The sequence below is a fragment of the Ranitomeya imitator genome, chromosome 1 (assembly GCF_032444005.1).
Source record: "Ranitomeya imitator isolate aRanImi1 chromosome 1, aRanImi1.pri, whole genome shotgun sequence".
Lineage (NCBI taxonomy): Eukaryota > Metazoa > Chordata > Amphibia > Anura > Dendrobatidae > Ranitomeya > Ranitomeya imitator.
In genome coordinates, this window is record NC_091282.1 from 509600768 (window position 1) to 509615246 (window position 14479).

Consider the following 14479-nt stretch of genomic DNA (forward strand, 5'->3'; position numbering starts at 1 on the left):
TCGAGCACTTGTGCTCATCCCTATTGAGCAGTTATCATGCTAATTGCTAGTAAAATGCACTGCAACACGCTACTTACTGTATGTGATGCAGTCAATAGACCGGTCAGTTTTACACTGACACACAACCTATTAGACACTTCTCATTACAGGGCCTATTAGGGGCATAAAAAGGAAAAGAGCGAATCTCCAGTTAAGTTTTCATAGTTACCTGGTTATTAAACTTGTCTAGCAATTTGGCTGTTGACAATGATTGACCTTCTCTACACTGACCTTCTGTTCTTTGACGACAGTGATTAAAACGTTAACCTGTAGATCATGGTTTTATCCTAGAGAATGTCCTCTCAGTTTTCAGATTCACAACACCTAAAAGTTACATTGATTTAATATGCACTTTTCCATTGCATATTAAGCACTGACTGGCTGCAGTGACCTTGAATTGTGGAAATAGGAGTAGAATAAATAGCCAAGACATGGATATTAGTTACATGTGTTGTGAATTCTGTGGCTGAGTTCACTTCTGTGGTCACAAGTGGTATTGCAGTCTCTGGGCTTCCTCCCTCAGGTGTTTTGGTGAGCTCGTTGGCTGCCTTGCTATTTAGCTCCACCTGAGTCTGTCTTCCTTGCTCCTTGTCAATGTTCCAGTGTTGGATCTGAGCTACTGCATCTTTCCTTGGGCCTGCTGCTCTGCTAGATAAGTGCTTCTAGTTTGTTTTCTGTTTTTTCTGTCCAGCTTGCTATTAACTTTTGCTGGAAGCTCTGAGAAGCAAAGGGGTGCACCGCCGTGCTGTTAGTTCGGCACGGTGGGTCTTTTTGCCCCTTTGCGTGGTTTTCGTTTTAGGGTTTTTTGTAGACTGCATAGTTCTCTTTGCTATCCTCGCTCTGTCTAGAATATCGGGCCTCACTTTGCTGAATCTATTTCATTCCTACGTTTGTCTTTTCATCTTGCTAACAGTCATTATATGTGGGGGGCTGCCTATTCCTTTGGGGTATTTCTCTGAGGTAAGTCAGGCTTGTATTTCTATCTTCAGGCTAGTCAGCTCCTCAGGCAGTGCTGAGTTGCATAGGTAGTGATAGGCGCAATCCACTGCTGCTTATAGTTGTGTGAGGATAGATCAGGTACTGCAGTCTACAGAGATTCCACGTCTCAGAGCTCGTCCTATTGTTTTTGGTTATTGCCAGATCTCTGTATGTGCGCTGATTACTGCACGCTGTGTTGCCTGATTGCCGGCCATAACAGTACAAGGAGCCACACCAATGATTCCCAATAGAGGGAAAAAAGAAATCCTGACATCATTTTTTTTCCTTAGCTCTGTCTTCAGTCTTTTTTTCCCCCTAGACATTAGAGTGCTTCAGGACACAGCTGTGGACATGGATATTCAGGCTCTGTGCTCCTCAATGGATAATCTCGTTGTAAATGTACAAAAGATTCAAGATACTATTGATCAGAAATCGATGCTAGAACCAAGAATTCCGATTCCTGATTTGTTTTTTGGTGACAGAACTAAGTTCCTGAGCTTCAGAAATAATTGTAAGCTATTTTTGGCCTTGAAACCTCATTCTTCTGGTAATCCTATTCAACAGGTTTTGATTATTATTTCTTTTTTGCGCGGCGACCCACAGGACTGGGCGTTTTCTCTTGCACCAGGAGATTCTGCATTGAGTAATGTTGATGCATTTTTCCAGGCGCTGGGATTGCTTTACGATGAGCCTAATTCAGTGGATCAGGCTGAGAAAAATCTGCTGGCTTTATGCCAGGGTCAGGATGATGTAGAAGTATATTGTCAGAAATTTAGGAAGTGGTCAGTACTCACTCTGTGGAATGAATCTGCACTAGCGGCTTTGTTCAGAAAGGGTCTCTCTGAAGCTCTTAAGGATGTAATGGTGGGATTTCCTATGCCTGCTGGTTTGAATGAGTCTATGTCCTTGGCCATTCAGATCGGTCGTCGCTTGCGCGAGCGTAAATCTGTGCACCATCTGGCGGTATTGTCTGAGAGTAAACCTGAGCCTATGCAGTGCGACAGGACTATGACTAAAGTAGAACGGCAAGAACACAGACGTCTGAACAGACTGTGTTTCTATTGTGGTGATTCTACTCATGCTATTTCTAATTGTCCTAAACGCACTAGGCGGTTCGATAGCTCTGCCCTTATTGGTACTGTACAGTCCAAATTCCTTTTGTCCATTACCTTAATGTGCTCTTTGTCATCGTATTCTGTCATGGCGTTTGTGGATTCAGGCGCTGCCCTGAATCTGATGGATTTGAATTATGCTAAACGTTGTGGATTTTTCTTGGAGCCTTTGCGGTGTCCTATTCCGTTGAGAGGAATTGATGCTACACCTTTGGCCAAGAATAAGCCTCAGTACTGGGTCCAGCTGACCATGTGCATTGCTCCTGCACATCAGGAAGTTATTCGCTTTCTGGTACTGCATAATTTGCATGATGTGGTCGTGTTGGGGTTGCCATGGCTACAAACCCATAATCCAGTATTGGATTGGAACTCTATGTCGGTAACCAGCTGGGGTTGTCAGGGAGTACATGGTGATGTTCCATTTTTGTCTATTTCGTCATCCATTCCTTCTGACATCCCAGAGTTCTTGTCGGACTTTCAGGATGTATTTGAAGAGTCCAAGTCTGATGCCCTACCTCCGCATAGGAATTGTGATTGTGCTATCGATTTGATTCCTGGTAGTAAATTCCCTAAGGGTCGTTTATTTAATTTGTCCGTACCTGAACACACCGCTATGCGCAGTTATGTGAAGGAGTCCCTGGAGAAGGGACATATTCGCCCATCGTCGTCACCATTGGGAGCAGGGTTCTTTTTTGTAGCCAAGAAGGATGGTTCGCTAAGACCGTGTATTGATTACCGCCTTCTTAATAAGATCACTGTTAAGTTTCAGTATCCCTTGCCATTGATTTCTGACTTGTTTGCTCGGATTAAGGGGGCTAGTTGGTTTACTAAGATTGATCTTCGTGGTGCGTATAATCTGGTGAGAATCAGGCAGGGAGATGAATGGAAAACGGCATTTAATACGCCCGAGGGTCATTTTGAGTATCTGGTGATGCCGTTCGGACTTGCCAATGCTCCATCTGTTTTTCAGTCTTTTATGCATGACATTTTCCGTGAGTATCTGGATAAATTCTTGATTGTTTACTTGGATGACATTTTGATCTTCTCAGATGATTGGGAGTCTCATGTGAAGCAAGTCAGAATGGTTTTCCAGGTACTGCGTGCTAATTCCTTGTTCGTGAAGGGATCAAAGTGTCTCTTCGGTGTGCAGAAAGTTTCATTTTTGGGGTTCATCTTTTCCCCTTCTACTATCGAGATGGATCCGGTTAAGGTTCAGGCCATCCAGGATTGGACTCAGCCGACATCTCTAAAAAGTCTGCAGAAATTCCTGGGCTTTGCTAATTTTTATCGTCGCTTCATCTGTAATTTTTCTAGCATTGCCAGACCATTGACCGATTTGACCAAGAAGGGTGCTGATTTGGTTAATTGGTCTTCTGCTGCCGTGGAAGCTTTTCAGGAGTTGAAGCGTCGTTTTTGCTGTGCCCCTGTGTTGTGTCAACCTGATGTTTCTCTTCCGTTCCAGGTCGAGGTTGATGCTTCTGAGATTGGTGCAGGGGCGGTTTTGTCACAGAGAGGTTCTGGTTGCTCAGTGTTCAAACCATGTGCTTTCTTTTCCAGGAAATTTTCTGCTGCTGAGCGTAATTATGATGTGGGCAACCGAGAGTTGCTGGCCATGAAGTGGGCATTCGAGGAGTGGCGTCATTGGCTTGAGGGTGCTAAGCATCGCGTGGTGGTTTTGACTGATCATAAGAACCTTACTTATCTTGAGTCTGCCAAGCGCTTGAATCCTAGACAGGCCCGTTGGTCGTTATTTTTTGCTCGTTTTGATTTTGTGATTTCATACCTTCCGGGCTCTAAAAATGTGAAGGCGGATGCTCTGTCTAGGAGTTTTGTGCCCGACTCTCCGGGGTTATCTGAGCCGGCGAGTATCCTCAAGGAAGGAGTCATTGTGTCTGCCATCTCCCCTGATTTGCGGAGAGTGTTGCAGAAATTTCAGGCTAATAAACCTGATCGTTGTCCGGCCGAGAAACTGTTCGTCCCTGATAGGTGGACTAGTAAAGTTATCTCTGAACTTCATTGTTCGGTGCTGGCCGGTCATCCAGGAATCTTTGGTACCAGGGAGTTGGTTGCTAGATCCTTCTGGTGGCCGTCTCTGTCACGGGATGTGCGTGCTTTTGTGCAGTCCTGTGGAATTTGTGCTAGGGCTAAGCCCTGCTGTTCACGTGCCAGTGGGTTGCTTTTGCCCTTGCCGGTCCCGAAGAGGCCTTGGACACATATTTCGATGGATTTCATTTCTGACCTTCCCGTTTCTCAAAAAATGTCGGTCATTTGGGTGGTCTGTGATCGCTTTTCTAAAATGGTCCATCTGGTGCCCTTGGTTAAATTGCCTTCCTCCTCTGATTTGGTGCCTTTGTTCTTCCAGCATGTGGTTCGTTTACATGGCATTCCTGAGAATATTGTTTCTGACAGAGGTTCCCAGTTTGTCTCGAGGTTCTGGCGAGCCTTTTGTGGTAGGATGGGCATTGATCTATCTTTCTCCTCGGCCTTCCATCCTCAGACTAATGGCCAGACCGAACGAACCAATCAGACCTTGGAAACATATCTGAGATGTTTTGTTTCCGCTGACCAGGATGATTGGGTGTCATTTTTGCCGTTGGCTGAGTTCGCCCTTAATAATCGGGCCAGCTCGGCTACCTTGGTCTCTCCATTTTTCTGCAATTCTGGGTTCCATCCTCGTTTCTCTTCAGGACAGGTTGAGTCTTCGGACTGTCCTGGTGTGGATTCTGTGGTGGACAGGTTGCAGCAGATCTGGACTCAGGTAGTGGACAATTTGACCTTGTCCCAGGAGAAGGCTCAGCTTTTCGCTAATCGCAGACGCCGTGTGGGACCCCGACTTCGTGTTGGGGATCTGGTTTGGTTATCTTCTCGTTATATTCCTATGAAGGTTTTCTCTCCTAAATTTAAACCTCGTTTTATTGGTCCGTATAGGATTTCTGAGATTCTCAATCCGGTGTCTTTTCGTCTGACCCTCCCAGACTCCTTTTCCATACATAATGTATTCCATAGGTCGTTGTTGAGGAGATACGTGGCACCTATGGTTCCATCTGTGGAGCCTCCTGCCCCTGTTTTGGTGGAGGGGGAATTGGAGTATATTGTGGAGGGAGATTTTGGATTCTCGTGTCTCTAGACGGAAACTCCAGTATCTGGTCAAATGGAAGGGTTATGCTCAGGAAGATAATTCCTGGGTTTTTGCCTCTGATGTCCATGCCCCAGATCTTGTTCGTGCCTTTCATGTGGCTCATCCTGGTCGGCCTGGGGGTTCTGGTGAGGGTTCGGTGACCCCTCCTCAAGGGGGGGGTACTGTTGTGAATTCTGTGGCTGAGTTCACTTCTGTGGTCACAAGTGGTATTGCAGTCTCTGGGCTTCCTCCCTCAGGTGTTTTGGTGAGCTCGTTGGCTGCCTTGCTATTTAGCTCCACCTGAGTCTGTCTTCCTTGCTCCTTGTCAATGTTCCAGTGTTGGATCTGAGCTACTGCATCTTTCCTTGGGCCTGCTGCTCTGCTAGATAAGTGCTTCTAGTTTGTTTTCTGTTTTTTCTGTCCAGCTTGCTATTAACTTTTGCTGGAAGCTCTGAGAAGCAAAGGGGTGCACCGCCGTGCTGTTAGTTCGGCACGGTGGGTCTTTTTGCCCCTTTGCGTGGTTTTCGTTTTAGGGTTTTTTTGTAGACTGCATAGTTCTCTTTGCTATCCTCGCTCTGTCTAGAATATCGGGCCTCACTTTGCTGAATCTATTTCATTCCTACGTTTGTCTTTTCATCTTGCTAACAGTCATTATATGTGGGGGGCTGCCTATTCCTTTGGGGTATTTCTCTGAGGTAAGTCAGGCTTGTATTTCTATCTTCAGGCTAGTCAGCTCCTCAGGCAGTGCTGAGTTGCATAGGTAGTGATAGGCGCAATCCACTGCTGCTTATAGTTGTGTGAGGATAGATCAGGTACTGCAGTCTACAGAGATTCCACGTCTCAGAGCTCGTCCTATTGTTTTTGGTTATTGCCAGATCTCTGTATGTGCGCTGATTACTGCAAGCTGTGTTGCCTGATTGCCAGCCATAACATACATGCAAATATGTTAACACTTTAAAAGGGGCCACAAATAAAAATCACTGTAGTATTTTGCGGTCTATAGCTTGAAAACCACATTCAGCTTTTGAGCCCCACGCATAGCTATTCAGCTGTTGGCAGTATTATATAGCATTGCACAGTGGATGCATTAATGTGAATCTGTCATAACAGGAGGGCTGTTCAAACCTTTGATCTAGTGCAGATGTAAAATCTCTAATGTGGGATCTAAAGTAATTTATTTGGGCTTCATTTGAATAAAAAGGGCTGTCTTGTGTCATGTTGCTTGGTCACTAATGATCAACTGTAATAAGTAGATAAAGCTGCTAGAAATTGTGTGATAACCCTGAAGCACAACTAGATGAATCATAATGTGTTACATAGTACTTACTGAAAACAATAGGCTGTCCATATATTACATGAATGTGGGGGGTCTTCCAGAGAGGTGGTCATGGCATCTTCACTACTCTATAGATAAATGGATTGTTCAGGCTTTGAGTTCAAGTCTGTAGTCACTCTATTTGACTGCAGATTTGTGAGTCCTCTCAGTGCACACAGTGCTCGCTGTCAGGATTCTCTGGTGCCAGTGCTGGAGTGGGCAGTCATGTGACCACAAGGTTGCGATTTATATACTTCCAGCCTCATTTTGACTTGATGTGTCTGACTGCGCTTAATACACATGTATAAGAATCACATACCTGTGGTTATGCACTAACCATAACCTGTGCCGGCACTGGAGAATCATGACAGCTAGCATTGTGCACACTGTGAGGATTCACAAGTGACTACAGACTTGCTCTCTAAGCCTGGGCAACTCCTTTAAAGGTCTTGGGTGAATGACATTTCTTTATTAGCTCCCAATGCATTAATATGGCACCTGTACAAACCAGGCAGTTGTGTTTAGAGTTAAATATGTAGTATTTTCAGTTTTTTTTCCCTCTTGAAACATTGTAAATAACATTACCTAAAGAGTACACTTTTTTGGTTAATTATTATACTGATTTTGATAGTGTCTTCTGTTCGTTAGGACATATAGTAGCGGAAGACACATATTTTGTGTCTTTCCTGCATTACCTTATGTAAAATTCTTAGTTCTTGATTGCATCTGTCACCTAAGCTACTATAAACAAACTGAATATAAAATAATGGAACAGCTCACCCGCAGCAGTGGAAATTCAAATGTCGATGTCTCGTCAAATGATGAGGGTACTGGACGTTCCAATTAAATTCTGATCCCTTCCTTGCTTTCTCTGACAGAAGGAATTTATTTACTTCTCCAAGAAACACAATACTTATTATATCTGTCACTCTATCACAGAATTAGAATAAGGCTGTCACAATGAAAGCCCAGTCTGTGACTCTGCATGGCAATAGTCCTATGTGAGTAAAGATCATGACAATCAAACTCCCATTATGATCAAATGTGTGAGGTTGACTCATTTCTAAATGAGAATCTTACTGGATTTTCATACTCAATGCTAACACCTACTATTCTTTTTTTTTCTTTTTATATGCAGTGGCATGTAAAAGTTTGGGAACCCCCAGTCAAAATTACAGTTATTGTGAACAGTTATGCAAGTTGAGGATGAAATGATCTCTTAAAAGGGTTAAAGTTAAAGATTACACATTTCCTTTGTATTTTAAACAAAAATATATATTATCAGTTTTTATATTTTAAAGATGACAAAAAAGGAAAGTGGGCCAATGCAAAATGTTGGGCACCCTTGGAGACTTGTGTGCTTAGATACCTTTGACCAATGTTTCAGACCTTAATTAGCCTGTTAGAGTTATGTCTTGTTCATCATCATCATCATTAGGAAATGCCAGGTGATGCAAATTTCCCAGCTCTATAAAAATCCAAACTCCTCTAACCTTGTGCCAAAAAACAGCAGCACTTGGTTTTTCTAAGCAGCTGTCTATCACTCTGAAAAGAAAAATGATGAAGACTCGAAAAGCAGGAGAAGGCTATAAGAAGATAGCAAAATGTTTTCAAGTTGCCCTTTCCTTAGGTTGAAATGCAATTAAAAAATGGCATTTAACAGGAACAGTGGAGGTCAACATAAGATCTGGAATACCAAGCAAAATATCAATGAGAGCTGCTCTTGGGATTGCTATATAGGCAAATCAGAACCCCCGCTTGACTGCAAAAGACCTTCAGAAAGATTTAACAGACTCTGGAGTTGTAGTACATTGTTCTACTGTTCAGAGTCACCTGCACAAATTTGGCCTTCATGGAAGAGTCATCAGAAGAAAACCTTTCCTGTGTCCTAACCATAAAATTCAGCGACAGATGTACGCAAAAGAACATCTAAACAAGCCTGATGCATTTTGTAAACAAGTCCTGTTGACCAATGAGGCTAAAATAGAACTCTGGCCACAATGATCTAACGTGTCTGTGGTGAATATAGTGCACATAATTTCAGGAAAAGAACATCTCGTCAACCATTAAGCATGATGCAAACCTAATACCATCTGTAAAAAAGCTGAAGCTGAAAAGAGCTGAAAAGAGGATGGCTTCTACAAATGGATAATGATCCTAAACACATGTTAAAATTCAGAATAGACGACTTCAAAAGGAGCAAGCTTAACAATGGCCCTCACAATCATCTAGTCTGAACATCATTGAAAATCTGTAGCTAGACTTCAAAATAGCAATGAATACAAGACGACTCAGGAGTCTCACAGAACTGGAAGAATTTTCCAGGGAAGAATGGATGAAAATCCCTTAAACAAGAAATGAAAGGCTTGGCTGGCTACAAAAAACATTTACAAGTTGTGATACTCGCAGAAGGGGATGCTACTAGGTACTAACTAGAGTTGAGCGACCTTGACCTTTTTAGAGTCGAGCCGGGTTTCGCGAAACCCGACTATCTCAAAAGTCGGGTCGAGTGAAATCGCCCGATTATGACGTAAAGTCGGGATCGACCGAAACACGAAACCCAATGCAAGTCAATGGGGCAGCATAGTCGGCAGTGAGTGGGGGCCAGGAAAACACCTAGAGTGCCCATTTTAATGTCAAAACCATCCATTCTTCTTAATGAAGCTTGTCAAGCGTAATTTACCTTATAATAATTGGAAGGCATTTGAAATTGGGGGTCATTTGGCTAAAGTTGTGGTGGGTAGTAGAGTTGAGCGACCTTGACCTTTTTAGAGTCGAGCCGGGTTTTGCGAAACCCGACTATGTCCAAAGTCGGGTCGAGTGAAATCGGCCGATTATGACGTAAAGTCGGGATCGACCGAAACACGAAACCCAATGCAAGTCAATGGGGCAGCATAGTCGGCAGTGAGTGGGGGCCAGGAAAACACCTAGAGTGGCCATTTTAATGTCAAAACCATCCATTCTTCTTAATGAAGCTTGTCAAGCGTAATTTACCTTATAATAATTGGAAGGCATTTGAAATTGGGGGTCATTTGGCTAAAGTTGTGGGGGGTAGGGCTGGTTCAAGTAATTAGTGGGCCCAGGAAATCTGGACCACGTCACGGCAGTGGAGCAGGGAGAGGTAAGTATTTCAACTTTGCAAGTGCTGTGAACCTGAGCAAGCAGGGGGGGCCCACTCGTTGGCATTGGCACTGGCACAGGGCCCCTCAAAGTACAGCGGTGTGTTTGCACGGCGGGGGCGCCTCCCACCGGCAGCAACACTTTTGCGTACTATGAGAGGCCCTGTGCCAGTGACGTCGCCAACTAGTATTCCTCCCCCCACCTGATGAAGGAACCTGCACTTTCATCTGCACCTTCCTCTTTGTCCCCGTGTAAGGTGGTATGGTATGCGGGAAGAGCAACCTGACTTTCAGCAGGGTCACAATGTTGTTGTGTAGCGTGCACGGGGAATGTTGCGTTATGGGTCAATGTACCAGCAGACTCATCTATCACTGGCTGGGCAATGGGCACGATGAAGTGGAAACACAGATATAGGCCCAAAGAAGAAAGTGGGCTAAATGCAGTTCAAAATTGGTAACACAGGAATAACCAGGGGGCATTGCAGTGGAGGACAACTGGAATGAGAGGCTGACACAGAGAGTAGGGCCAAATCAGTAAGTAGTCGAAATGCAGTTCAAAATTGGCAACCGTAGTAAACAGGCGGCACAGCTTTGTTCAGTGGAGGAGAACAGCAAGGAGTGGCAGACACCGATAGTAGGCCCCAAACCAACTAGTACGCCAAATGCAGTTGTTCCATTTAACCACAATTTAATGAGAGCCTGAAGATAGAAGCTCAGGAAAGGCAACCTGGGGAACACCTTGGAGTGTAACACACCATCTCTCTCCACCCCATACCCATTTTGTATGGCCTAATGCAGTGTACTTTTCTACAACTACTAAACGAGAGTCGGAAGACCGAAGCAATGGCAAGGAAACCTGGGGAACACCTTAGAGTGTAACACACCCTCTCTCTACACCCCATACCCAATTTGAAGGCCTAATGCAGTGTAGTTTCCAAGAACTACTAAACGAGAGCCGGAAGATCGAAGCTCAGGAAAGGCAACCTGGGGAACACCTTGGAGTGTAACACACCCTCTCGCTACACCCCATACCCAATTTGAAGGCCTAATGCAGCGTAGTTTCCAACAACTACTAAACGAGAGCCGGAAGATCGAAGCTCAGGAAAGGCAACCTGGGGAACACCTTGGAGTGGAACACACCATCTCTCTACACCCCATACCCAATTTGAAGGCCTAATGCAGAGTAGTTTCCAAGAACTACTAAACGAGAGCCGGAAGATCGAAGCTCAGGAAAGGCAACCTGGGGAACACCTTGGAGTGTAACACAACGTCTCTCTACACGACGGAAGGGCTGATTCTTAGGAAGGAAGGCTGTTGGAAATAAGCATTGCGCGTCCGAGGGTGATTATATTCTTATTAGGTATATACTCACCCTCGGACGCGCCCTGCTTCTTTATTTGGAATGAATGTTTATTTGCAATGTGGTGTTGACTTTCTCTATTATTTTGGTAATTAATGATTTTATTATTTTCATTATTTTGCATCTTCTCGGCAATAATATAAAGAAGACGCGACAGGACAACACTCGGTGGATGCCATATGTGTGTTTTCAATTTAAAAAAACTTTCAGTTAACTACTTGCAGGAGAAAGTAATTGTAGCTGGTGGCCATTTTTAGTACTGTACCAGATTAGAGTTGTGTGTTTGTTTTTAATGTTAAAATGTCTGCATTTGATATCTCACCAGTATTTTCTTTTTTATAAGCAAAATACTTATTTTTATATTTTCTGATGTTGGTTCCAGGGGTACACGGCCAGCAGTGCCCTGGTCAGTGTAGTAGTAGTTGAAAGAATGGACCGCAGACAGGCATCGAAGGCCTAAAATAATAACACATGGCTGTAGGCAATTTTAAATTGGTTCCAGGGGTACACGGACAGCAGTGGTGTGGTCAGTGGAGGCCTAGTGGAAGGAGTGACCGCAGACAGGCATCGAAGGCCTAAAATAATAACACATGGCTGTAGGCAATTTTAAATTGGTTCCAGGGGTACACGGGCAGCAGTGACCTGGTCAGTGTAGTAGTAGTTGAAAGAATGGACCGCAGACAGGCATCGAAGGCCTAAAATAAAAAAATTGGGCTGGCTGTAGGCAATTTTAAATTGGTTCCAGGGGTACACGGGCAGCAGTGGTGTGGTCAGTGGAGGCCTAGTGGAAGGAGTGACCGCAGACAGGCATCGAAGGCCTAAAATAATAACACATGGCTGTAGGCAATTTTAAATTGGTTCCAGGGGTACACGGGCAGCAGTGACCTGGTCAGTGTAGTAGTAGTTGAAAAAATGGACCGCAGACAGGCATCGAATGCCTAAAATAATAACACATGGCTGTAGGCAATTTTAAATTGGTTACAGGGGTACACGGACAGCAGTGACCTGGTCAGTGTAGTAGTAGTTGAAAGAATGGACCGCAGACAGGCATCGAAGGCCTAAAATAAAAAAATTGGGCTGGCTGTAGGCAATTTTAAATTGGTTCCAGGGGTACACGGACAGCAGTGTTGTGGTCAGTGGAGGCCTAGTGGAAGGAGTGACCGCAGACAGGCATCGAAGGCCTAAAATAATAACACATGGCTGTAGGCAATTTTAAATTGGTTCCAGGGGTACACGGACAGCAGTGGTGTGGTCAGTGGAGGCCTAGTGGAAGGAGTGACCGCAGACAGGCATCGAAGGCCTAAAATAATAACACATGGCTGTAGGCAATTTTAAATTGGTTCCAGGGGTACACGGACAGCAGTGACCTGGTCAGTGTAGTAGTAGTTGAAAGAATGGACCGCAGACAGGCATCGAAGGCCTAAAATAAAAAAATTGGGCTGGCTGTAGGCAATTTTAAATTGGTTCCAGGGGTACACGGGCAGCAGTGGTGTGGTCAGTGGAGGCCTAGTGGAAGGAGTGACCGCAGACAGGCATCGAAGGCCTAAAATAATAACACATGGCTGTAGGCAATTTTAAATTGGTTCCAGGGGTACACGGACAGCAGTGGTGTGGTCAGTGGAGGCCTAGTGGAAGGAGTGACCGCAGACAGGCATCGAAGGCCTAAAATAATAACACATGGCTGTAGGCAATTTTAAATTGGTTCCAGGGGTACACGGACAGCAGTGACCTGGTCAGTGTAGTAGTAGTTGAAAGAATGGACCGCAGACAGGCATCGAAGGCCTAAAATAAAAAAATTGGGCTGGCTGTAGGCAATTTTAAATTGGTTCCAGGGGTACACGGACAGCAGTGGTGTGGTCAGTGGAGGCCTAGTGGAAGGAGTGACCGCAGACAGGCATCGAAGGCCTAAAATAATAACACATGGCTGTAGGCAATTTTAAATTGGTTCCAGGGGTACACGGACAGCAGTGGTGTGGTCAGTGGAGGCCTAGTGGAAGGAGTGACCGCAGACAGGCATCGAAGGCCTAAAATAATAACACATGGCTGTAGGCAATTTTAAATTGGTTCCAGGGGTACACGGACAGCAGTGACCTGGTCAGTGTAGTAGTAGTTGAAAGAATGGACCGCAGACAGGCATCGAAGGCCTAAAATAAAAAAATTGGGCTGGCTGTAGGCAATTTTAAATTGGTTCCAGGGGTACACGGGCAGCAGTGGTGTGGTCAGTGGAGGCCTAGTGGAAGGAGTGACCGCAGACAGGCATCGAAGGCCTAAAATAATAACACATGGCTGTAGGCAATTTTAAATTGGTTCCAGGGGTACACGGACAGCAGTGACCTGGTCAGTGTAGTAGTAGTTGAAAGAATGGACCGCAGACAGGCATCGAAGGCCTAAAATAAAAAAATTGGGCTGGCTGTAGGCAATTTTAAATTGGTTCCAGGGGTACACGGGCAGCAGTGGTGTGGTCAGTGGAGGCCTAGTGGAAGGAGTGACCGCAGACAGGCATCGAAGGCCTAAAATAATAACACATGGCTGTAGGCAATTTTAAATTGGTTCCAGGGGTACACGGGCAGCAGTGGTCTGGTCAGTGGAAGTCTAGTGGAAGGAGTGACCGCAGACAGGCTTCCAAGGCCTAACATAACAAACTTGGGCTGGCTGTAGGCACTTTTAAATTGGTTCCAGGGGTACACGGGCAGCAGTGGTCTGGTCAGTGGAAGTCTAGTGGAAGGAGTGACCGCAGACAGGCTTCCAAGGCCTAACATAACAAACTTGGGCTGGCTGTAGGCACTTTTAAATTGGTTCCAGGGGTACACGGGCAGCAGTGGTCTGGTCAGTGGAAGTCTAGTGGAAGGAGTGACCGCAGACAGGCTTCCAAGGCCTAACATAACAAACTTGGGCTGGCTGTAGGCACTTTTAAATTGGTTCCAGGGGTACACGGGCAGCAGTGGTCTGGTCAGTGGAAGTCTAGTGGAAGGAGTGACCGCAGACAGGCTTCGAAGGCCTAACATAACAAAATTGGGCTGGCTGTAGGCACTTTAAATTGGTTCCAGGGGTACATGGGCAGCAGTGTATGGTCAGTGGAAGTCTAGTGGAAGGAGTGACGGCAGACAGTCTTCGAAGGCCTAACATAACAAAATTGGGCTGACTGTAGGCACTTTTAAATTGGTTCCAGGGTAACACGGCCAGCAGTGGCCTGGTCAGTGTAGTAGTTGTAGAAAGAAGGGACCGCAGACAGGCTTCGAAGGCCTAACATAACAAAAATGTCAAAACAATGGTATTGTCAGTGCCAGGCATTGAAGGATGTCAGCGGCTAGACTACACATTGGTGAAGCTGTGAGAGATAATTTTGCTAGTGGTAGAGCACTGTTTGAGCTGGGGGGGGGAACTGTCTTGTGGCCGGCGGTACAGGCACAGGGCCCCTCATATTACAACGGTGTGTCT